A 24,835-nucleotide genomic window follows, 5' to 3' on the forward strand; every position below is an offset into this window, starting at 1 on the left:
GCATGGATATTCTTCCACGAGTTCAAAATTTAAAAACGAGCCACGAAGTGGCGAGTTTTCGAATGAACTAGTGGTAGAATGAGCCTTCTGTACGAGTATTATTCATTATTTTCTCTTATTCATTGCATATTTATTGAAATTGATGAAATATTTCCATAAATATCATTCAGGGATTTTTGCATCGAAAAATGTTGATTGGCAGAACTGATTTCTTTAAGGCAAATTGATGAATTGACAGATAAAGCCGTGGCGGAAAGTCCAGAGTACCAACATATAATAATAAAATATAACCATGAAAACTGTGCGTTTCTGATATATTCTCGCACGATTTTGTTCTACAAGATGTAGAAGAATGAACGGAATCACCACAGAATTAGAGAAATAAATAATGTGTATATGTGGGATTGAACATCTCTGCGACAATTTCTAACAACTTTTAGAATACAATTCAGCATCCCAGAGCACTCGTCATTTGATTTTTTTCAAGTAAAATAGTAGTCGAAGTAAAATAGTAAAGATTGGAAACTAGTTATTCTCAAAAGAGTAGAAACTAACTGAGGTGATCGTCTCCGGACGTGTCCCTTCGAATCCGGAGAGAGAAATGAAATTCCAGCAGAATGACCGTGATCAATACCCCATCAAAACCCATGAGAACAGAACGAAATGGAATCTATCCTCTCAACAGTTCGAGACCAGAAGAAGCAACCGGCGAAATCCAAACATAAAAACGCTACGAACTGCAGAAAAGAAGGTGGTTTAGGGAAATTTAAGACCCTTTGTCAACGTCAATTGACGTGTAACATTCGGCACATCGATTCCATCGCAGAGAGAGTATTCCTTCTGAGAGTTTCTCCAACAAAAACCAGGTGGTTCTTAAAATTTGAAACTCTGAGGTACTCAGAATAAGAGATATAAGCCGAACATATGTTATACCTATATTCGAAATCAAGGGAAAAAGAGCTAGACAAATATAGAAAAATATACAGGGTGTTCCATTTGAGAAAATGAAGTTGCTATCAATATGGTGCCCACCCTATATATATATTTCATTTTGTGAAATCATTTTAAAAAACATTAGACGATTTCGTGAAACTTTTGTTCAAGACATTTTTTGTACCTCTTTTATTAACAAAGTTAAAGGAGGGGTCAAATTATAGTGAAAAACCCGATACACGTTAGATGTCTGCTATCTCGATCAACTTCACTTTACAGTCATTCAAAATTATTTTGTGACTTTTCGGAAATGACAGCCTCTTTTGGGCGTCCACCACGTTCGCCGTCTTTAGTGCTCATTTCACCACGTTTAAACTTAGCATACCAATCAATGATGGTTGATTTTCCTGGTGCAGACCCCGGAAACTCTTCATCAAGCCAAGATTTTGCTTCAACTGTCTATTTCCCCTTCAAAAAGCTTTATTTTATCAGCACACGAAATTCTTTTCTTCCATTTTTTCCAAATAACAAAGGTAGGTCACAACGCAATATCTCACAAACTAATGGTCGGACTGCTGTCAAATTTCGACACGTATCGTTTGAAGTTTGGTATCAACTGAAAATTATATGGATTTAATACTAGCACCTCCATCTGTGCATCATACCGGGGACTTTTCAATTGGCCAAATAATGTCATTCCATTGTAGAATATTTATTTATAATAAAAGTGCAGAAGGCATGGATATTCTTTCACGAGTTCAAAATTTGAAAACGAGCCACGAAGTGGAGAGTTTTTGAATGAGCGAGTGGTAGAATGAGCCTTCTGTACGAGTATTCTACATTATTTTCTCTAATTCATTGCATTTTTATTGAAATTAATTGAATATTTTCATAAATATCATTTAGTGATTTTTGCATTGAAAAATGTTGGTTGGCAGAACTGATTTCTTTAAGGCAAATTGATGAATTGACACATAAAGCCGTGGCGGAAAGTCCGAAGTACCAACATATAATAATAAAATATAACCATGAAAACTGTGCGTTTCTGATATATTCTCGCACGATTTTGTTCTACAAGATGTGGAGGAATGAACGGAATAACTACAGAATTAGAGAAATAAATAAACTGTGTATGTGGGATTGAACATCTCTGCGTCAATTTCTAACAACTTTTAGAATACAATTCAGCATCCCAGAGCACTCGTCATTTGATTTTTTTAAATAAAATAGTAGTCGAAGTAAAATAGTAGAAGATTGGAAACGAGTTGAAACTAACTGAGGTGATCGTCTTCGGACGTGTCCCCTCGAATCCGGAGAGAGAAATGAAATTCCAGCAGAATGACCGTGATCAATACCCCATCAAAACCCATGAGAACAGAACGAAATGGAATCTATCCTCTCAACAGTTCGAGACCAGAAGAAGCAACCGGCGAAATCCAAACATAAAAACGCTACGAACTGCAGAAAAGAAGGTGGTTTAGGGAAATTTAAGACCCTTTGTCAACGTCAATTGACGTGTAACATTCGGCACATCGATTCCATCGCAGAGAGAGTATTCCTTCTGAGAGTTTCTCCAACAAAAACGTCGTCCCTGAATGGCTGGCGCGGACGACTTGCAGGTTTCTTTGCAGTTTTTCGGGATAATGCATCTGGAAGTGCAATTTATTTCGCTTCGGACAGAGCTCTCGAGTTCTGCGAGCTTTTTCCAGAATCGGTTGAATTGGTTTTCTTATAATTACGGACTTCAAAGGCTTTGAGTTACTACGTGGTATATTTCGAAGGGAGATCAGGTTTTGGTTATTTTTCAGGTGGGAGTGGGTTTTTTGTGTTAGCTCTATACGTGTTCTTTTATAGGAATTGCATACTTCGGTTATTATGTTGAATCTCCAATAAATATCTGAGTTTTAGAGCTTTTGAATTGGAAAAATTCCTTTTATTCGTCTCAGAACTTAGATGAAGAAATTTTCATTCAATGGCTTAAGATTTTATTCCTTTGGGGTAAAGCACAATAGTTAACAAGTTGCAGTGAAATGGGGAATGTATCAGCTTTCCGATGAAGTTGGAATAAATTCGAAACTATGGGTTCAAACAATGTAACCCTCAAATTGATTTGATGAAACAATATTTTTTGGTTATTTTTCGATGGAATTGAGTATTTTGTGTTACCTTTGTACGTGATCCTTCAAAGCAATTGCATGCTTTGGTGATTATATGGAATCTTCGATTGAGCTTTTGAATTGAAAATATTCTTACATGTTCTTTTTGTCAAGACTCAAGATTTTAATTCTTTGCATGAATTGAATAGTTAATAGGTTATAGAAGAATCAGCAATGAATCACCTTCCTGTTTTCAGATAATTTTATTAGCTGATTTAGACAAGTTATTGTTGACATGTTTCTGTATGTATCACAAAAAGGCGGATGCGTCGGTTCTGAATATACATTACAAAGCAGGCTTCTTATAGGTACAATCATTTCTGCATCTTAGGATATTATTTTCTAATATACAGGGTGTTCCCAAAAAAATTAAACATTGAATTGGTGAATGTTTGAATGGATGAACCCATATATTTTCAATGGCCTCAAATAGTTTTCATGATACAAAATATTAAAAATATTATGAGTGAAAAAGTAGATCTGTATTATTCTAGAATATTCAATGTGTTTGAATAATACCTGAAATCCTAGAAATTGTGCATAACTGTAGAAAATCTTTACAATGTTTTAGAACCTTATGATTTTTCTTATCACTTTTTTTTACCTTTTTTCTTCCTTTATAAAGAGAAAAATGAGGGATTACTATTGAGGAAAAAGAGTCCCATAAAAATGAGCCCGCAAATGCTTCGTTTTCGAAATACACGGTGTTTCTTGTAAGTTGTCTTTTTTTTATGATTATACCAGATTATCGAATCTTCATTAATCTAAACTACAGATGTAGTTAAGTATCAAAACATATAATCATTTTTATTCATCTTACCCTACTCAGTGAATCATATAATAATTTGGGTATGACTTCTTTCTCGAAATTGGTGGTAGTTACGACAAAAATGCAAGAATCTAAAAATTTAGGACTAAGTGTATCAAAAAGAAAGTTCTGGAGAAAAGAAGCGGGTATTGTTCCAGAAAATATATCACCCTGTAGATTTGCATTGAAAATTATCATATCACATGATGAAAATTTCAAATTGGAATATCTATGCCAAATTTAAGTTGAATATTTTGTGAAGGGAAGGCGCTATGGGGAAAAAACTCTAACTTTAACACCCTATATCTCGAAAACAAAGCGTTTATAGGACTTTCTTTTCTGATCTGAGGATTCTGTCATTTTATTTGTACCTCCAATTAAAGAACACCTTGTACCATTTGCAGAATCTTCAGTGCCTAATGATGAACTCAGAATAAATTCGAAACTGCGGTGTAACAAGACGTAATCCTCATATTTTTCATATGATTAATGCTAAAAACTACTAATTACTCACGGCTGAAAAAGGTCAATATTTACTGATTGATTTCGATGGTGATTTGGTGATTTGAAAAAAAAATATGAATATCATCAAGTTATCAAACCCTCTCAAGTATATCTAGAAAAAGAAAATGGAATTTTTTCATTTCACGTAAAAATGAAAAAAAATTGAGCTTGCCAGGATTCTAGCATCAAAATCTACCACCGAGGCTCTAAAAACATCCTGTACCTCAAACCGATCAGAAAATCATTAGCGACGCACAAGTACCCGTCGATTCCGTTTCTAGCCGACAGTTTTTCATGGCCGCCTGCGACTTGAACGGTCCCATATTGAATATTTATAAATTCAATTTTCCGACATCCATTCCTCGGCCGGGAAAATCCCAGAGGAACGGACCACCGTCCCCGGCCAATTTTAAAATCCTCTCCGTTTCCGATATTGTTGCGTCCGTCTGCGAATCGAAGGGGGCAGGCCGCCAGCCATGGAGGGGGTACGTGTGGCCGTTCGGCCCCCCCAGCCCCGGCACCCCTGGGACGGCTTATGGAAAAACCGATCTTCTCGGAAATGAGTTCTGCGACGGTAAAAAACCGACGAGAGGCTGATGGGAATTCGGAAAGGCTCGAAGGAGATTCGGAAGAGTCGTGAGAAGGTTAGGATCAAGAGATGATAGGGGAAGAAAATTGGTGGTATAGACTCTTCATTGTTTTTTTTTTTTATACTTTATCTGTATTTGTATTTTTTCGAAATAGGGAAAATTGCCGTCCGTCTATAGTCCACCTATACTCCGACTATCCGTCCGTCTATTCTCATGTCTATCGGTCCATCTACAGTACAAATATAGTCCGTCCATCTTTCTGACAATATATCTGAACGTCTTTCCATAATATACTCCGTCTATACCTCCATCTAGAGTCCATCTTTATTCCTAGCCCGTTCATTAATCCATCCATCTTTCCACACTATAGTCCGCCTATCCTTCCATCTATAGTTCTTGCACAGTTATCATTCTTTGAACATATAGTCCGTCGACGTATAAGTCTTTTTTTGCATAATATACTCTGCCTATAAGTCCATCTAGAGTCCTTCTATCCTTCCATCCATAGTTCTTGTTGATCGTTCGTTTTCTGAATCGATTTGTCGATCTATCGTATATACCTATAGTCCGTCTATATATCTGTCTATCTATCAGACCGTCTTGCCATATTATTCTATCCTTCCATCTATAGTTCCTCTGAAGTTGCCCTTTCAAAGGAATCGCCTGGCTGAGAAATATCTTCTGAAAATTATCGAGTGGATGACAGGCTATATGTGCTGTAGCAACATCTTACTGGAAGCAGAAACTCCTTAGATTATGGGTCTACCAAATTCCTCGTTTGTCATATTATGGGTCAAAGTTCAATTCTCTTATGAAAAGTAGGACAATAGACTGACGGCTCACTAAAACTATGATTCTCAACCTTTTTAATTTATCTTGTATGGTCAACTAGAGTTCTATCGATTGCTCTTTTTAAGTATTTTTTCTCTTCCAAAGCGTCAGATGAATATATTTATACCAGTGGTAAGTTCACGGTCATTCTCGACTGCCCCAAGCAAATAATGATGAATACCAGCAATCTCAACGAAACTTTCCGAAACTCCAATCACCGTAGAGAGCGACGCAGGTTCAATGCTTCCAAATCCCTAATATTATTATCTCACAAAACGTTAATTAAGAGATAGGGTACGGAGTGTACACGGCGAGTTCACGGAATTCAAACAGGAGTAGAGAACCAAATCCATATTAATCCTCCTTGAAATAACTATCCAAATCAAATAGGAGAAGTTCCAGTATGAATTATAGTCTATTAGCATCCGTCGAAGAACTTTCCATAACCCATGAATATTGCATATCGTCACGGAACCGCCTTGATCTAATATACCGTGTGGCTCTTGAAGAGAACTCGAAGTTCTGATGCGATCGATTAAGATGGGGGAATAATGTTGGCGGAATCTTGTTATAAGACTTTGGGCACGATATGCTCTGTTGGATGAGGAGATTGCTTCAGGAGAGGGCAATCTCTTCAATTTGGGTAAGTTTCGACGTAGCCCAATTGAAGTTCTTGATAGCAAATTAAGGAAGAATGTGTTCAACCAGCACCCATGTGTTCATAATAAAGGGTTTACCAATTTTATTTTTAATAGCCCGCTATCTGAACAGCTTTCACTTTTTGACCTGCCATCATTTGTTGACATTTGACTAGTAGAAACTACGACAATACAAAAAATTGAACGATACAGAATTTAACGCTATAAAATTGTTGAAATTCACCATACCAGAATTATGGAAATTTTGCAGATTACAGCGATTGTTAGATTATATAACCTTCTGTCCATTTTTTCAGGGCTCTCAAACTTCTTCATGAAAGCCCTTTGAATTATAGGACCAACCCTTAGTTTAACCTGTATTACAGAGGATAAAATGAAATTTGTTCAGGAGAAAGCAATACTTATTATCGAACTCAAAGGAGTCCAGGCTAAAATAAACGAGAGAGAAAAAGCTTCCACCGAATTTCTCATCATTGACAAACCTGTCATTTTAAAGGATGTTTTTTTAGAGCTATAGAACTTTAAATTGCAATAAAACAACGATGGATTATTCGATTGACATGAATTTTATTTATCCGCAAGATAATCTTGTGGCATTACATTATAAATATGATTTCTGGAATATGACTGCCACGGTTGGCTCGGATGTAGTCCAATCTGGACGTCCAATTTTCGATGACTTTTTCCAACTTTTGTGGCCGTATATCGGCAATAACACGGCGAATGTTGTCTTCCAAATGGTCAAGGGTTTGTGGCTTATCCGCATAGACCAATGACTTCACATAGCCCCACAGAAAGTAGTCTAGCGGTGTTAAATCACAAGATCTTGGAGGCCAATTCACAGGTCCAAAAAGTGAAATTAGGCGGTCACCAAACGTGTCTTTCAATAAATCGATTGTGGCAAGAGCTGTGTGACATGTTGCGCCGTCTTGTTGGAACCACAGCTCCTGGACATCATGGGTGTTCAATTCTGGAATGAAAAAGTTAGTAATCATGGCTCTATATCGATCACCATTGACTGTAACGTTCTGGCCATCATCGTTTTTGAAGAAGTACGGACCAATGATTCCACCAGCCCATAAAGCGCACCAAACAGTCAGTTTTTTGGAAGTAACGGTGTTTCGACATACACTTGAGGATTAGCTTCACTCCAAATGCGGCAGTTTTGTTTGTTGACGTAGCCATTCAACCAGAAGTGCGCCTCATCGCTAAACAAATTTCGCGCGATACGTATTCCGCACAGAACCATTATTTTCGAAATACAATTGCACTATTTGCAAGCGTTGTTCAGGCGTGAGTCTATTCATGATGAATTGCCAAACCAAACTGAAAATAAATCACTTGACAGCTGTTGAATCGGTCGCCATCTTGAACAGTAATGCCAACTTAAAGTTATATACCTCGAAAAAAAAACACCCAATATAAAGATATTGAGCTTCTTCCACATTTCAGATATTCCATAGTTCATCACACCGTCAAGGATGACTAGACCATTCCAAAACCTGCAACAGCACAATACGATGACTCATGACAGATTTGACAAAGCTCCAAGCCAGCGGACGTTTCACAGTCCACTATTATAGTGGTAATTGTACCCGCACAATGAACGGTATCAAACATCACATACAGCCGCATTGTTCCGCAAGCCCCCACCCCTCCCTATGTACCCGTTGGGCGATTCCGGCTAATGAGCAGCTACGTCATCAATCACGTCACTACACGTCCTGAAAATTTGACGCGCAAGCGGTATAGGTACAAGCCGCGAACATTCGATATGCACTCGCTGCGACAGGATTTTAATAATTTAGCATTATTAATCAGGCACCGGCCGATGGTAATCATCGCCTGGATAGAGGACGCTGATGGATATTAATCGGGAAGGGTATAATCTCGCGATGACGTTGCGTAATAACCACGGGAGTAGCTGCATCGACACGCCTAAGCGACACCATGAATAATTGTTGTTTTGTTTTGGGCTGCGGCGGGGTCCGAAAGTGAAATTTGAGGTTATGAGCGAGGATTCCAGGATGGCAAAGAGGAATTGCTGTTGGTTATTTCCACATTTCGACTGATTTTATAAAAACATACCAACATACCATGTCATTAAATAAGTCCACTAACCTAACCTAACTGATAAAAAAAGACTCATTTTTTCTTGAAAATTCGACATTATTCGTGCACATATTCATCGTCACCACCTTTGATCATCTTTGAAATTAGCATACCATCTTTAAACCGTTGTTCTCGGTGGATCAGAGTTTTAATAATAATTATCAAGCCGTTGCTTTGCTAGCACAGTATTTTTTCATAAAAAACAGAGTTACATGAATAAACGATAGTCGATCGATCCATTTTTCAAACAACAGATATGTAGCTTAACCTCAGCGTAAACAACGTAGATAGAGTAAGCATATATCATTTTTAGTAAGAAAATTTTGTCACAACATGAACTATCAAATTTGTCATGATGCTCGCGGAAATGAAAACATATCAGTGATACGATATTTCACTCAATTCGCGAGTTTCTCCACAAAGAACGCACTTCTTATGTCCCATAATGAATCAACGTTTCATATTAACTCAAAATATATCAAAATAAATACCTAAATATAACAGAAATTCAGAAAACAAACTTCAAGCTCGCCAAACGACGTGAAACAACCTATGACACTAGAAGAGCAACTGTTGCCAAACCTTGGATTTCAGCAGGTAGATACAGAAAATAATAAATATTCTTCTCATTATAAATTCTACTATTAGGAAAAATATCAGATTTCAAATATTCAAATTTGTATATTTAATCGGGAATCACTCAAATAAATATATTTCATTCAATATAATATATATTCATAACGATATAGTAAAATTGTGGATTTGAAAATATATCACAATCCGACAACGTAACCTAACCATGTTGGGGACATGTAAAAATTGCATTAACTCACTCTATCTATGTTTATTACTCTATGAGCGTCACTCAAGCTTTATTGTCTTGATTCGGACTCAAATAGATCATTTTTGGACGTTATTAGACATTAAAAATCGATGTCAACTTCAAGAATAACGATTGATGTCAGTAATTACTTCATATGGATACATACTGCTCAGCATGACACACAATGAGTGAGTTGGCCAGCTACTTTTGAAGGTTTTCCGTTGAAATTGCTAAACCAAAACCTATCCAGGCATAAAATAAGCAGCCTGCTACTAAATCGTATCATCGGAACCCTTCTTCGTGAGCGTCGGATATATTCCAACATTCACCGAGCAGTAGAACGCCATCTATCGTCTGAATCGCGAACGTCGTTTCCTCGTGATGAATTCGTATTGAATCTATAAACGGATCAGTTTTGGCGTAAAATTCACATATGCGGAAGAACCTTTCAGCAGCCACTCTGGATTATATGATATGGAAAAAGAAAGAGGGATTTAGTTCTACAGAAAGAACGACTTGATTTATTCTTATCTATATTGATTTTCCGTCGCTGTTTCAATTTTTTACTGTTGAGTAGTATTATTTATAGTTGCTATGTTTTACTACAAATGAATTTGGATATTGACATTTTGAGGACCTATATGTGCAATAAAGTTATTCTCGATTTAACATGTCAGCTTACGAGCTAAATTCTCGTCATTTGCTGTAGGTTTTTATTTTATGCTTCAATATGAAGAAATCTGTGACTGAGGCTCATCAAATGCTTTCAAATACCTATGGTGAGGCCGAGAGTGGTTTCAACGCTGCAAAAATGGTGATTTTGACGTCGAAGACCAGCATGGCGGTGAAAGAGAGAAGGTTTTCGCAGATGCAGAATTGGAGGCAATACTTGATCAAGATTTGTGTCAAACGCAACAGGAATTGGCAGGATCCTTGGAAGTGACGCACAAGCCATAAAAACACCTGAAAGTCATGGGAATGCTTCAGAAACAAGGAAATTGGGTGTCGTACGAGTTGAAGCCTAGAGATATTGAACGGCGTTTGTTTTCTTGTGAACGGCAAAAATGAAAGGGATTTCTGCATCGCATTTTGACTGGAGACAAATAATGGGGATATCCCGGCCATATGCTTCCACGTCGACGGTAGAAACGAATATTTACGGTTCCAAAGTCATTCTCAGTATTTGGTGGGACCAGATCGGTGTAGTGTATTATAAGTTGTCAAAACCAACTGAAGCAATCACAATCAATTGTTATAAAACGCAATAAAAACGTTTGAGCCGAGCATTGAAAGAAAAACGGCCGCAATACAACGAGAGATATGATAATGTTGCGAAAGTGACATACTTGAAACCGTTGAAATTAGAAGTCCTACCCCACCCGCCGTATTTCCCAGGCTCCCACAGACTATCACTTGTTTTGATCAATGGTACATGGTACGGCCTAGCTGACCGGTCTTATGAAGAAGTAAGAAATTTGATTCGTGGATCGCTTCAAAAGATGAGCAGTTTGTTCAACCCGGGATTCCTCCGCTGCCCGAAAAATTGGAGAAAGTAGTGGCCAGCGATGGACAATACTTTGAATCATAAATGTATAACCAGTTTTTTACAACAAAGCCTCGAATTTCGGAAAAAACAGCGGAAGCAAAGTTGTACGCTTCTGTACATAGGAAAGCAATTGAAATTCATAGAATTAAAAAGTGGAAATATGAAAGCTGTGATTTTATTTTCGATTTAATAGTATATTCTGAAACCAGTTTCAGAATGGGCTCCGATTCCAACACGAATGCGTTGGGATTGCCTTCTGCAACGAGTATTAGACGCTATTTTCTCTATTTCAGACAAATTTTGTGGAATATTGTCGAAATCCAATGAAAATTTCAGATTATATATCCTATAGTGACTTTTGTATTGTATCTTGGCAGTTGGTGTGACTGTTACCAAAATTGACAGATTATGGAATATGAATTCGAATCAAAAGTTTCGAATTTTGAAATAATTTATAATTACACATCAAATTCGTGATTTATATCTGACAAAATCGATTCAATACCACCAGAATTAAGAAAAATTGCGAATAATGTTGCAAATCATTTCACTATATCCAAATAACATCATATTGACCATTGACGTTTGTTTAAATTTGACAGGATCGGAAGTTGGTGTAGACAACCACAAAACGAAAAATATAACTGAAAACAATGCTGTAATGAACTAATTACAGCTTTGTTTTCGGTACTGTAATGACTCCACTACGATACTGAAATAGAGAAAATAACTTTTCGTCAAGTGAAGACTGAGTCGATCCAATTTTTTTTTCAATATTAACGTCTTTGAGACTGGATCTATTATGGATGAAGAAAAAAACAATTATATTGTGAAAAAATTATAGCAGCCCAAAACCAGCGTCCGAACAGACGTCTATAGAATCCAAAACTATCCGAGTAAATGGATTGGCCTGATCGATCGAGCAGTCAAGAGCACGCATCGATTGACCCCACCGCCTTAATGAGTTTTCCCAGTGAAAACCGAAACCAATACAAGATCGCGGCCGATGTTCTCACTCCCGGATTTTCCCCGTGGCTTCCACTGGAAAATAATGAATGTTGGAAGGGCCTTAATTAAAGTTCGCGTTTTTTACCCCATCAGCCTCCTGCCCAGTCTGGCGTGCAGAAGCGGATTCCGCACTTTGATCGCGTTTATATTAAAAGTTGAGTCGAGCCCTTTCCGATACCTCCGAAAGCGAATTCTTCAAAACTTGGATAAATTGAATATCGATCGGAATCGATAATGGCCGATGAAATATGCGAGGCAGGAAAGTTGCGGATTTGTGCAGTCGACCGTTCAGGCAACGCCGTCTAGCTCGTCTGTATTTATTCTACGGACTGGCAGAACTGTTTTTTTATTCGCCAACCAACATTTTTAAAGCCTAACTCAGGAACAAATCTCGTCATTTCATTGCAGTTACATTAAAGTTGTTTCCAAATCAGACATGAACCTTGGAGGACGTGTTAGTAACGGGTGTTTTTTTTCGAGGTATATAACCTTAAGTTGGCATTACTGTTCAAGATGAAGACCGATTTAACAGCTGTCAAGTGATTTATTCTCAGTTTGGTTTGGCAATTCATCATGAATAGACTCACGCCTGGACAACGCTTGCAAATAGTTCAATTTTTTTCGAAAATAATGGTTCTGTGCGGAATACGTATCGCGCACTACGTCCATTTTATCGTCGACAAAATCGTCCATTAGAGCAGTTAATTCGATTAACCATGGAACGTTTTCGCACCACGTTTTCTCTTATTGATAACTTGCATCCCCAGAGACGCCGTACGGTGCGTACAGAAGAAGCTATTGCTGCTGTAGAGCGTAGCATTGAGGAAGACCCGAATGAGTATATCCGCCATCGAGCACAGGAATTGGATCTGTGTCCATCCACTTTATGGAAGATTTTGCGGAAGGATTTTGGTTTGCGTGCTTACAAAATCCAACTCGTGCAAGAATTGAAGCCAAACGATCATCAAGTAAGGCGTAGATTCGTCGAATGGGCCCAAAATGAGATTGCCGTTGTTCCCGATTTTCATAAGCGAATTTTGTTCAGCGATGAAGCGCACTTCTGGTTGAATGGCTACGTCAACAAGCAAAACTGCCGCATTTGGAGTGAAGCTAATCCTCAAGTGTATGTCGAAACACTGTTACATCATGAAAAACTGACTGTTTGGTGCGCTTTATGGGCTGGTGAAATCATTGGTCCCTACTTGTTCAAAAACGATGATGGCCAGAACGTTGCAGTCAATGGTGATCGGTATAGAGCCATGATTACTAACTTTTTCATTCCTGAATTGAACAACCATGATGTCCAGGAGCTGTGGTTCCAACAAGACGGCGCAACTTGTCACACAGCTCGTGCCACAATCGATTTATTGAAAGACACGTTTGGTGACCGCCTAATTTCACGTTTTGGACCTGTGAATTGGCCTCCAAGATCTTGTGATTCAACACCGCTAGACTACTTTCTGTGGGGCTATGTAAAGTCATTGGTCTATGCGGATAAGCAACAAACCCTTGACCATTTGGACGACAACATTCGCCGTGTTATTGCCGATATACGGCCAGAAATGTTGGAAAAAGTCATCGAAAATTGGACGTCCAGATTGGACTACATCCGAGCCAGCCGTGGCGGTCATATGCCAGAAATCATATTTAAAATGTAATGCCACAAGATTATCTTGCGGATAAATAAAATTCATGTCAATCGAATAACCCATCGTTGTTTTATTGCAATTTAAAGTTCTATAGCTCTAAAAAAAAACACCCTTTATAAACGTAACGTAGTATCCGCCTTTTCAAACGTTAGCGAAAGCCGATTCTCCTCGAATCGGCTTCCGCATGATGAATTTATATTAAATTCGAACTCATCGAGAAATTCCCGCGTCTGAAAGTCCTCCCGTATACCATCAAGGATTTTACGGAGCTAAAAGGTTCGGAGAATTACGTATAATGCACCTACGCTTTGAATACGTCGGACCGCAAATGTGACGGACGTCGCTGAACAATTTGAAACAGCCGAGCTATAAGCGGGTTAATTAACATCTGAAACTTTCATATATAGGGGTGGGAGAACTTTGAAAATCGGTTCGTTCCACTCGGTGGTCGTCGAGAAGGAATGCGGTATTCGTTTTGGTGTTTTTCGGCAGCGATTTTTTTCGTCGATATTCGAGCTGGGGAATATTGGTTGGAAAAAATTGTTATTTTCCGATTATTCTGTACCGAAGATTCAAATTATAAAAGCACTTTTTTTGGTAAAATTCTTTCGATAATGGTTCAATCTCTTTTTGAATGAACGTCCTGGCTATCTTAGGTTTGTTTAAAACTACATTCAACGAATATCGAATGAATTTCACCGAAAAAATGAATTTACAATGTTTTTGAGCTTCTATCAAGAATAATACCAAAATATCAAACTAGATTTAAGGAACATCCCCATGGATTTTCAATTAATAGTTTATTTTCGAAAAGTCACACCATCGTGGAGAGGTGACCCTGTTGCGTTGCAACGACCTCTTCAAATCTGCCGGGACCGAAGTAGTGTGAGGAAAATTTTACGAAAATTTTTCGACAAAAATTTTTTCAGGTGATATCGAAATTAGACTAATCAGGGATCGTCAATTCTTGCACCACTCACAGATTCTTCGTAGAGCTCACAGTTTTGAGGGCATTTGAAGTCGAAATTTGGGAAAAAAATTGCATTTCCCCCCAAAAATCGTTATATCTCCTGAATTATTCGTCCCAGACCCCTCAAATATAACTTTTTTCAAACATCAAGTTACGATCTAGAACATACTGAAATTTCAAGGGCGTAGCTCATGTCCAGAAGAAGTTGCAGCCTCGGAAATATTATCAATTTTTTTCTGGAAAATCTCAGATTTTTACCTATAATTTCTGAAATAATGTACTAATCGCCCAACTATAAGAATTTTTTTGATCTACATAGTCGGAGAAATCTTCCCAATTCTCTCTCGCAAAATCTAAACGCGCCCTTCGATGGGCTGGGGTAAGAGCTGGGCCTCTTGCCGCGACACGAGGCCTTAAATCATATTCTCTTAGGCGATTTCTTATTGTCTGAGTGCTAATTTGCACCCCATGAGTTTGCTCAAGCTGATTTTGAAGGAGGCGAGCGGTTGCAAACCGTTGTCTCAACGACGAAACTCTCAAGTAACGTTCTTGAATGGCAGTTGTTACCCGTGGTCTACCCTGTCCTGGTCTTCGGACATTCATACCTGTCTCCCTGAATCGCTGCAACATTCTGGACACCCGTGTATGGGAAACTCCAAACCTTTCTGCAATTCTTGTGTATGTCCACCCTTCTTCTCGCAAAACTACCGCTTGTGCACATTCCTCTTGGGTCAAATTGCGTGTTTCGCGTTGCAAAGCGATCGAGTGTAGAAAATCAAACGAAAGAAAAACTATTGATCACTAGAATTGATCGAGAACAACTGATTTCAGAATGGAGCCAATACATTCAAAATCTGATAATCTCATCTTTTTTTATTCCTGCTGGGAAAAAACATCTGTATTGAAGAAAAACGTTGAAAGTGGATAACATATGCATGCATAATTCTGATAAAAATAATTATCATTGAGAACACCTTCAGTTGTAGAATAAATTTGAGATTTCCATAATGTGCGTTAATTCTTTTGCGCTGTGTATGTGCTAAATCAGTATGAATAACAACATTTCTTATTCCTCCTAACACGAAACACTCAAATTCCTCAAATTCACGTAAATATCGTCTTCCCCCTTCGAAACAAAACAGTTTTCTTCCTCCCTTTGAATCGCTGCACCTCACACTATCGCAACTCCATCTTCCGAGCTGCAGACACGTCCTCGGTCAGATCGCCTCCTAGATCGAAGCGAGGAGCCGGCCCCCCCGAAGGTCAAGGTGAGTCTGGGAGACCCAGACGGATAGGCCGGTGGCGTAGTGCCAGTTCGGCAGGTCGCACCTCCAGCCGTCGCCCTCGCCCCCTGGATGCACCAGACTCACACAACAGGTACGTAATTATTGATGTGCAATAACGTACGGCTTCATCGGGCCGCCGTAGTTCGTAGTCCGCCGTCGATTTCGTCTGTGCCCGCTTCGAAATTGATAGGAGGCTGGGTGCAGGTCGCGTATTTCGTTTTCTGTGTTCGGAATGAGGCAGTTTCGTGATAAAATGATGAAGGTTTTGTTGGATTTAGAATTCGGTGTTCTTTATAACGGCATAACTATTGGTCAATTTGTTTTGTTAGTTATATAGTTTGTAAATTTTTGAGTTTGTTATTTTGTTACTCAGCTTCTTTTAAAGTCCGTTGCTGCATGTATCCAGGGCCGGCGTTAGGAGTGAAACAGTTAAGCGACTGTTTCAGGCGCCTCTTTTCGGTTAGCCCAGTTGCCAGTTTGTGGCCGCCCTTTCATATTTCTGAAAAATATAGTCTTGATTTTCAAAAACAACATGAGGTTGGTCCGTTTCGCTGCGTTTATCAACATTCCCTACAATAAATATCTCCAAACCGTCTTTACTAAGCCGCCTGTTCAATAAATAACACATGGCAACCCAACCAATATAAGCAGCATTGCCTATTACCCTAATTGAATGAGGGATGGAATGCATCTCACAAAGACGAAAAACAACACTTCGAATTACGTGCAAGTTGTTTACACATTCAACATATGGAAAATTCCTACGATTCTGAATTCGTAACCAGTTACTGATAAATGCTGAATGTTTTCAGCGAAACATATGTTTTTAATCCCATTTCATTTTCGAAGCTTTGCATGACTTACCGCCCTTTGTATCTGTGGTGTGATAGGTAATCTTTCATCGATCGTATGTGATCGATTGTGAATGTAAAAATCAGATATAATACTTACGCATTGTGCATCGGCGTCGAAGAAATCCAGGAATTTATTGTAGGTAAAATGTCCGAAAAAAAAAAGAAATTCAGTAGAAACGACTTTAGAAAGGAAACGATTTGCAAAATCGCTAGAGAAATCTAAAATGGCGAATTATCATCGAGGCATGTGATGTTTTTTGTTGGGAGGGGTGTTTATTGATACTTTTTCAGCAGGGGCGCCAAAAAATTCTTTGCTTCAGGCGTCAAAATTTCTCGCGCCGGCCATGTATGTATCGGTATAAACACGATTCTCCGCATAATTCCACAAAAAATCCAAAGGGGATAAGTCCCTAGATCTTGGTGGCCAATTCACATTGCCGAAACGATGAATTACGCCTCCTGGGAATGTTCCTTGCAGGAAAGCTAAGACGGGTGAACCATTTTGGTGGAACTACATCTCTTCCAATTCCATACCATTAATTTCAAGCCAAGAATAATGGTACTCATTTGACCATAGCGATGAGAATTGACGGTTTGCGTGGTAGCTTCATCATTTTAGAGGAAGTGAGTAAGGGGGTAGCAGCTACGGGATTGCGAAGAGCGGAAAAGTTGTTCCTCCTCGAATCAGAAACTGACAGGGTTCAAGCGATTTTCCACATTTTCATTTTCAAGCCGGAAATTCGAAGTGTTAAGTTTTCGTTGGACCATACTGTATTTTCTACGCATTCCACGGTCAGTTGAGTTTGGTTCTTCTCAACTGAAACTTATAATGATGAAGATGCAAATCCAGATGCAGAATACGCCATAGTGTGACGTAAGAGAGGCCCAAATGTTGTGTGAGTTGAAGAATGGATGAATTTTGATCTTCTTCAATACTTTCAGTGATAGATTCAGTCTTTTCGAATAATTTCACTTTCTTACCAATTGTACGCTCGAATGAACTATTATGTCGGCCATAATCTGCCCGTAATGCACGAAACTTTTTTGTTACAGATACATTTGTTTTTCAGTAAGCTTTCACATTAGATAAACGATCCATATTGGCTAAATGGCAAACCTGACGTTTCGGATGACAGTTCTGTTTGACATATGTCATTGAAACAGGGCTATGTATGAAGAAGAATAACTTAACGATACATTTGGGCTAGCAATCACCAAATCCACCGTCTTGGCAACAGATATCTCATATGACTGTATTCTCAAACTATTCTGGCGACCTCGAAAAAGCTGCCCAGACGTATTTCACGAGGAAATGATTCCTGGAATGGCATGCGACAGACAAAGTAAAGGGGCATTATTCAAAGTGCAACAAACGTTTGAGATCTTCGGGTATGGGATGGAACACTTATACAAATTGAATATCATTGTAACGATTCACGTTGGAAAATATGAATTGTACCGAGTTGACAGCGCTCAGACTTAATGTTGTTTAATCACGGCAAACAGGGACTGCTTCGAGGCTTTCCCTCCATTGTGTTACGTGGGAGGAGGGCGAAAGTGTCTAGGGGTAGACACTTAGACGGTGAAAAAATGGACGAAGTGGAGGTTGTATATAGATTGTCTGAGACGTCGTTCAAACCGGGTGATCGTTACTAGGGTTTGCATTGCCAAGTGGTGCAGGCTTGGAAATAGCTGTTATTTGACGGAATGATCGCTCGATAGCTGTCAAATTTTTTATCTACGTACAGGTCATTCACTTCTTTTGGTTACCCCAAATTCTTGAAAACGGCCTGATATTGTCAGAATATGAGGGATCATATTGGCACATGCGTTTGTTATTTTCATTTTCATCAAGAATTTGATCAGAAATGGATAGAAATCAATGGACTCATCAGATATCCCCGAAAATCACCGGAACGAACTATTGGCTTCCCCTGAACTCAAGCGACGAGCTACAACTTCCAACTAAAAGAATCCAAACTATCTCAGTTCTGACAGATACGAAGAAGAATTATGTTGAATTGATATAGATGAAGACCTAAAAACTTCCCGTTCAGGTTATGACCACCAGAAACTTCTCAAATGGCTTACCAAATGCAGCACCGTGCTTTCATTTTTCCACTTCATTTGCCCCACATATGAGACTTTCAGAAACGAAACATCTAATCGAATATCGAGGTTCTTATTCTTCTAGGAAAACTTCAGTGATCTCATAAATACCAGTTCGAAAGTTCGGATCCATTCCTAGATTACATGGAGTTGTGAACTCATTCTGCTACAAACTAACAGAAGCTACCTTATCTTCATTTCCAAGAATGCAGCAGGAACTTTCAAGGTGCAATTTTCCTTGGAATTATCACTTGATATTTTGCCGCTTCATTGTCTTGAGTTTTCAGCTTGATGTCGAGAGAATTTCGCCAATACGACATCATAATTGAGACATGTAAAAGGTGGATTTACAGAATGTGAAAATTCTCTTGAAGGAGCTTTACCTAAATAGAATCAGAGAGTTACAGGGTGTTCCTTAATTGGAGGTACAAAGGATAATGAGATATTCCTTGGGTTCTTTTAAGAAAAAAGTCCTATGAACATTCTTTTTACAGTTTTCTAAACTACCAGTGGCCCATCAAAAAAAAAAGTTCTGGAGGGAAGAACCAGGCACTGCTCCAGAAAAATTATCATCCTGTAGATTTGCATTCGAAATTACCATATCATATATATGATTAAAACATTTAGTTGTAATATCTATGCAAAATTTGAGTCAAATATCTTGTGATGGGAAGATGCTTTAAGAAAAAAACTTGAAAAAAATCAAAGTTTAACACCCTATACCTCGAAAACAAAACGTATGTTAATAGCACTTTTTTCTCAAAATGCTCCAAGTAATTTGCCAATTTTTGTTGAATCTCCAATTTAGGAACACCCTGTAGAGCACACATTGTATGTGATCAAAAAAACAGGCTATATGAAGATTTCAAATCATACTGTTCTCTGGGTTCACTATAGTTCGAATCATGTGAGTAATCATGTAGAGGACATTTGAATGATGTTGTACTCTACACATAATGGGAAGGTCCAAGCTTCATAATTAAATCAAAATTTGTTTGATATTCTAAATAAGGTTTGTTTTATTTACGTTTACTTTCGGAACAACAAAATAAACAACCGTTTATTTTTTTCAACGTGAATAGCAACAACAATATTCAATCTGTATAAGTGTTCCACCCCATACCCGAAGATCTCAAACGTTTGTTGCACTTTGAATAATACCAGTTCACTCTGTCTGTCGCATGCCATCCCTGGAATCATTTCCTCGTAAAATACGTCTGGGTCTAGCTTTTTCGAGGTCGCCCGAACAGTTTGAGGATGCAATCATATAAGATTGACAAAACACATTTATGCACGTCCGACGACGCTGGTGACGTTGCTGCTTTTCGCTCGAAATTTAGGTTGATACAATCTCGTCTGGGTAAGTGCCGTCTCGGTTGTGTCATTAGGTAATGTTCATAAATATTCTCTTCGTGTCGGGCACGATGGTTTTATGATGGAGTAGCTCGTCTGAAAGAGATCGACGCGGTGGGTCGGTCGGATCTGACGCTTTGGACGTATCTGTTACTAGTAGATAGTCTGGATATCGATTTAAACTATACTCAACTATCTTTTTTCTCAAATCATTCGAAAATGTCTATTTTCGGAGCAAATTCAGACTGCAAAATGGGTTAACTCAGTGTTCTGATCTGTCGCTATGAAACGAACATTAATTTCATTTGGGAACTATCACTATTATGAATTTTACGAAATTACAACTTGTGAAGGGTGTTTTTTAGAGCTATAGAACTTTAAATTGCAATAAAACAACGATGGATTATTCGATTGACATGAATTTTATTTATCCGCAAAATAATCTTGTGGCATTACATTTTAAATATGATTTCTGGCATATGACCGCCACGGCTGGTTCGGATGTAGTCCAATCTGGACGTCCAATTTTCGATGACTTTTTCCAACATTTGTGGCCGTATATCGGCAATAACACGGCAAATGTTGTCTCCAAAATGTTCAAGGGTTTGTGGCTTATCCGCATAGACCGATGACTTTACATAGCCCCACAGAAAGTAGTCTAGCGGTGTTAAATCACAAGATCTTGGAGGCCAATTCACAGGTCCAAAACGTGAAATTAGGCGGTCACCAAACGTGTCTTTCAATAAATCGATTGTGGCACGATCTGTGTGACATGTTGCGCCGTCTTGTTGGAACCACAGCTCCTGGACATCATGGTTGTTCAATTCAGGAATGAAAAAGTTAGTAATCATGGCTCTATACCGACCACCATTGACTGTAACGTTCTGGCCATCATCGTTTTTGAAGAAGTACGGACCAATGATTCCACCAGCCCATAAGGCACCAAACAGTCAGATTTTCTGGATGTAACGGTGTTTCGACATACACTTGAGGATTAGCTTCACTCCAAATGCGGCAGTTTTGTTTGTTGACGTAGCCATTCAACCAGAAGTGCGCTTCATCGCTAAACAAAATAAAATGGACGTTGTTCGCGATACGTATTCCGCACAGAACCATTATTTTCGAAATAAAATTGCACTATTTGCAAGCGTTGTTCAGGCGTGAGTCTATTCATGATGAATTGCCAAACCAATTTTTTACATGGATAACTTCATAACACCGTAGCAGCTTATTCTAGATGACATCACACAATCAGCGAAGCTCCAAAAAACGAACGCCGTGAGTCAAAATTCCAACAACAAACTCGCTGAACCGAAGAAAAATCAAACACCAACCAATTTAAAGCGACGAGTGGTCCATAATTAATTATTCCAAACAACCAAACTGTCTTAAAACTCCACCCCCCACCCCTTCTCAACGTAGTACAACATTGTACGCGAGCGTGGCGAACCCCCCTAATTAGGAATTCTTCGCAACACTAGTTAACATAAAAATTTCACGTTGCTCCAGCCCGAAACTTGCCACTCTCATCTATGCAGAGCGAGTTTGTAGTTTTAACGCTCGAAGATTTTAGTTTTATCGAATAACGAAGTTAACTGACTGCAACTTGAGGCTCTGCGCTCTAACAGTGAATTTCATTACCGGGACTTCCTTCCCATTTGAAAGAGTAACCCGATTTGGAGGGCCTCCAGAATTAACAAGACGTTTAATCTGTTTCGTCTGGCGTAGTTTGGAACTCCATGGCTCGTTCTGGAGGATGAGGGTATTATAGAGATTGAACAACTTTTAACGTACATGTAATATTCATGTGATTTTTATGAACAGTTGGGTTTTGGCTGCGTGCGTTGGTTTTTCGTGGTTCTTGGAGAGGTGTTCGGGATGAAGAGGGATTTGAAAGAGATTATCTCACATGTCGACAAAATGAAAACAGAATTGAATTTTAGTTACTTTCCACTTTTCAATGAATTCTATAAATTATAATTGTTTCTTGTTCTTGTAACTTTTCCAGATTGTATATTTTTAATAACTGAAAGTTTCAAATTGACAGCCTCGAGACGAGACGAGAATTGACAGCCTCGAAAATATCAAAATATTTTCTAAAATTTTAGTTCACAACCTATAAATCCTGAAATAATGGACTAATGGGTTAACTACAGCCTTTTTCGCGATCTTCCTCATCCTATCAATCGGATGATTGTTATAAACTTCCCATGTACGAACTATTAATTTTTCGTTTTTTTTTAAGGGAGGGTATTGAAAATTTGAGTGAAATATTTTCGGGAGAATACGAAACTCGGCTCATTGGGGAAAGTTTATTCTGACATCGCTAACCAATTGTTCGTAGAGCTCGCAGTTTATGACAATTTTCAACTCGAAATTTGAAAAAAACCGTAAAAATTGAATTTCTACACAAAAACCGTAATATCTCCTGAAATATTGGTCATAGCCCCCCTCAAACAAAATCGTTTTTTATAGATCAAGATGTAATCTAACACATATTGAGGTTTCAAGTCCGTATCTTGCCTCAAGGAGAATTGACAGCCTCGATAATATTATCGAAATACAAACCATACGATGTTTTATATTTTTAAAATCAGAACAAAATTGAGCTTGTTAAAAATGCCACAGAAATCTAGTGTTTCCATTCATAACTTTTGCCCAAGCTTCGTAATTAAAAACCCTGTTGAAAAAACTAGCACGCCACTGGATTCAAAGTAAAAACTACCTGCATAATGTTTTAATTTCAGTCTTGTTAGTTTCAAAAGAAAGGAGAACGAGAATGGGATATCAGATTTAGTCTATCTGCTCTGATTTGAAAGTTGTAGTGCTAAAACATCAAAATTTGGCCACCCTGTACCACCATCATTTGCTTTTTTTGCGAAAAACTAAAAGTTACCAAAACTTTTTCTCATTTTTCATTCGCCCATTAATATATTCACTTCCTTCTATGTAGATCTTCGTTCAAGGAAATTATATGAAAATCCCATAAAAATCGGTGATTTTTAAGAAGAAATATCCCTGATTTCGTTTTTAACTGAGATGCCACGTGGTGGTATTTCCTCTTAACTTAATTTGTCAATAGTAATTGATAGTTGCACTGGAAAAATTCGATCTTCAACAATTCTATTTTCATTCCATGTCTCTACATCAAGAAAGCAAAAACCCCCTTCACTTGTACAAATCTAGTAGCTGCGTCTCCATGTCAGACAAAAAAAGACGTCTAGTCCCCGTTGTCTGGAACAGAACACTGCCGTGATTGCTGCAGCCAGTACGAAATTCCGTCATTATATTAACTTAGTTATAAACAGAGAATCGAGCAATCTGCATAACTCCCCAAATTATTTCGGAACGAGCAATATCAAAGACTTCCATTATCCAAAACTCCGATATGGCTATCTCCCCTCTCCGTCTCTCGACCCATCGGCTCTGCTCTGTTGTCCCTGCAAATTGAAAGTTTCCGTCGACAGCATATTTTACTCGGTTTTTAGTCGAAAATCAAATTGTCTCGGAATGTAAAAGTCCCCGGGAATCGTCTATTCCTCTATTCCCGCGGGTACTTTGTTGAGCAAACTTGCCGGGGTAGTTCATCCAGTGTCGAAAGTTTGCATGTCAGTTTCACCGTGTGTTTTTACCGCCATTTCCTAGGAGTGCATTTTTATCTGGATAATTCGCGGACTGGCTGGGAGAATTGAGGTTTCGAGATGTACAGGATGGTCCGAATTCGATGTTGATCATTATTTTCTAGCTATTTTTTTGGGATATAAAACTGAAAGCTGCATATCGATGATGTCTCAAATTTGATACGTTAATAATGTTTTCCTACAACTGCTATTAAAAGTAGCGTATTCTTCATAGCTTCCTCAATTTCAAAACTATGTATTGCTCATTCTGTGGGAAACATTATTTCTCACGGCACTTTGCGGCTCTTGAGTCGTTTCTATGGAAGCGCAATAAATTAGCACCTACTGTCAACGAAGGCCATTTTGATTTGAATCAAGTCCCATAACTTGAATTACTGAAATTTGTGCAGTTGTCGGAAAAGTACAATGTGCAACATGTGGAGAAAATCCTTTTCTCGCTCGTGCTTTTGCGGCACTCGCCTTTCAGCCTCATGTCACAAACTTCCACACTCGCGAGTAAAGTTGGACTTTCCCCACTTGTTGCACAATATACTATTCTCCACATGTTGCACACTATACTTTTCCTACAACTGCACAAATTTCAATAATTCAAGTAATGGACTTGATTCAAATCAAAATGGCCTTCGTTGACAGTATGTGCTGATTTATTGCGTTTCCATAGAAACGACTCAAAAGTCCAATTTCATTGGTCTACCAAGCGAGGTGTGGGCTAACTGCCGTGGGGAATAATATTTCTCACAATATGAGAAATACATAGTTTTGAAATTGAGTAAGCTATGAAGAATACGCTACTTTCTATAGCAGTTGTAGGAAAAGTCCTTTTCTCGCTCGTGTTTGCGGCACTCGCCTTTTAGGCTAGTACCACAAACTACCACACTCGCGAGAAAAGTTGGACATTCCCCACTTGTCGCAAAATATACTATCATTAAGGAGAAAATGTTGGATACACAGCTGAAAATCCTTACATGGGGTAGGAAGTCAGGCAATTTTTCGGCCAGCCCCA

The sequence above is a fragment of the Harmonia axyridis genome, chromosome 2, assembly GCF_914767665.1.
Source record: "Harmonia axyridis chromosome 2, icHarAxyr1.1, whole genome shotgun sequence".
NCBI lineage: Eukaryota > Metazoa > Arthropoda > Insecta > Coleoptera > Coccinellidae > Harmonia > Harmonia axyridis.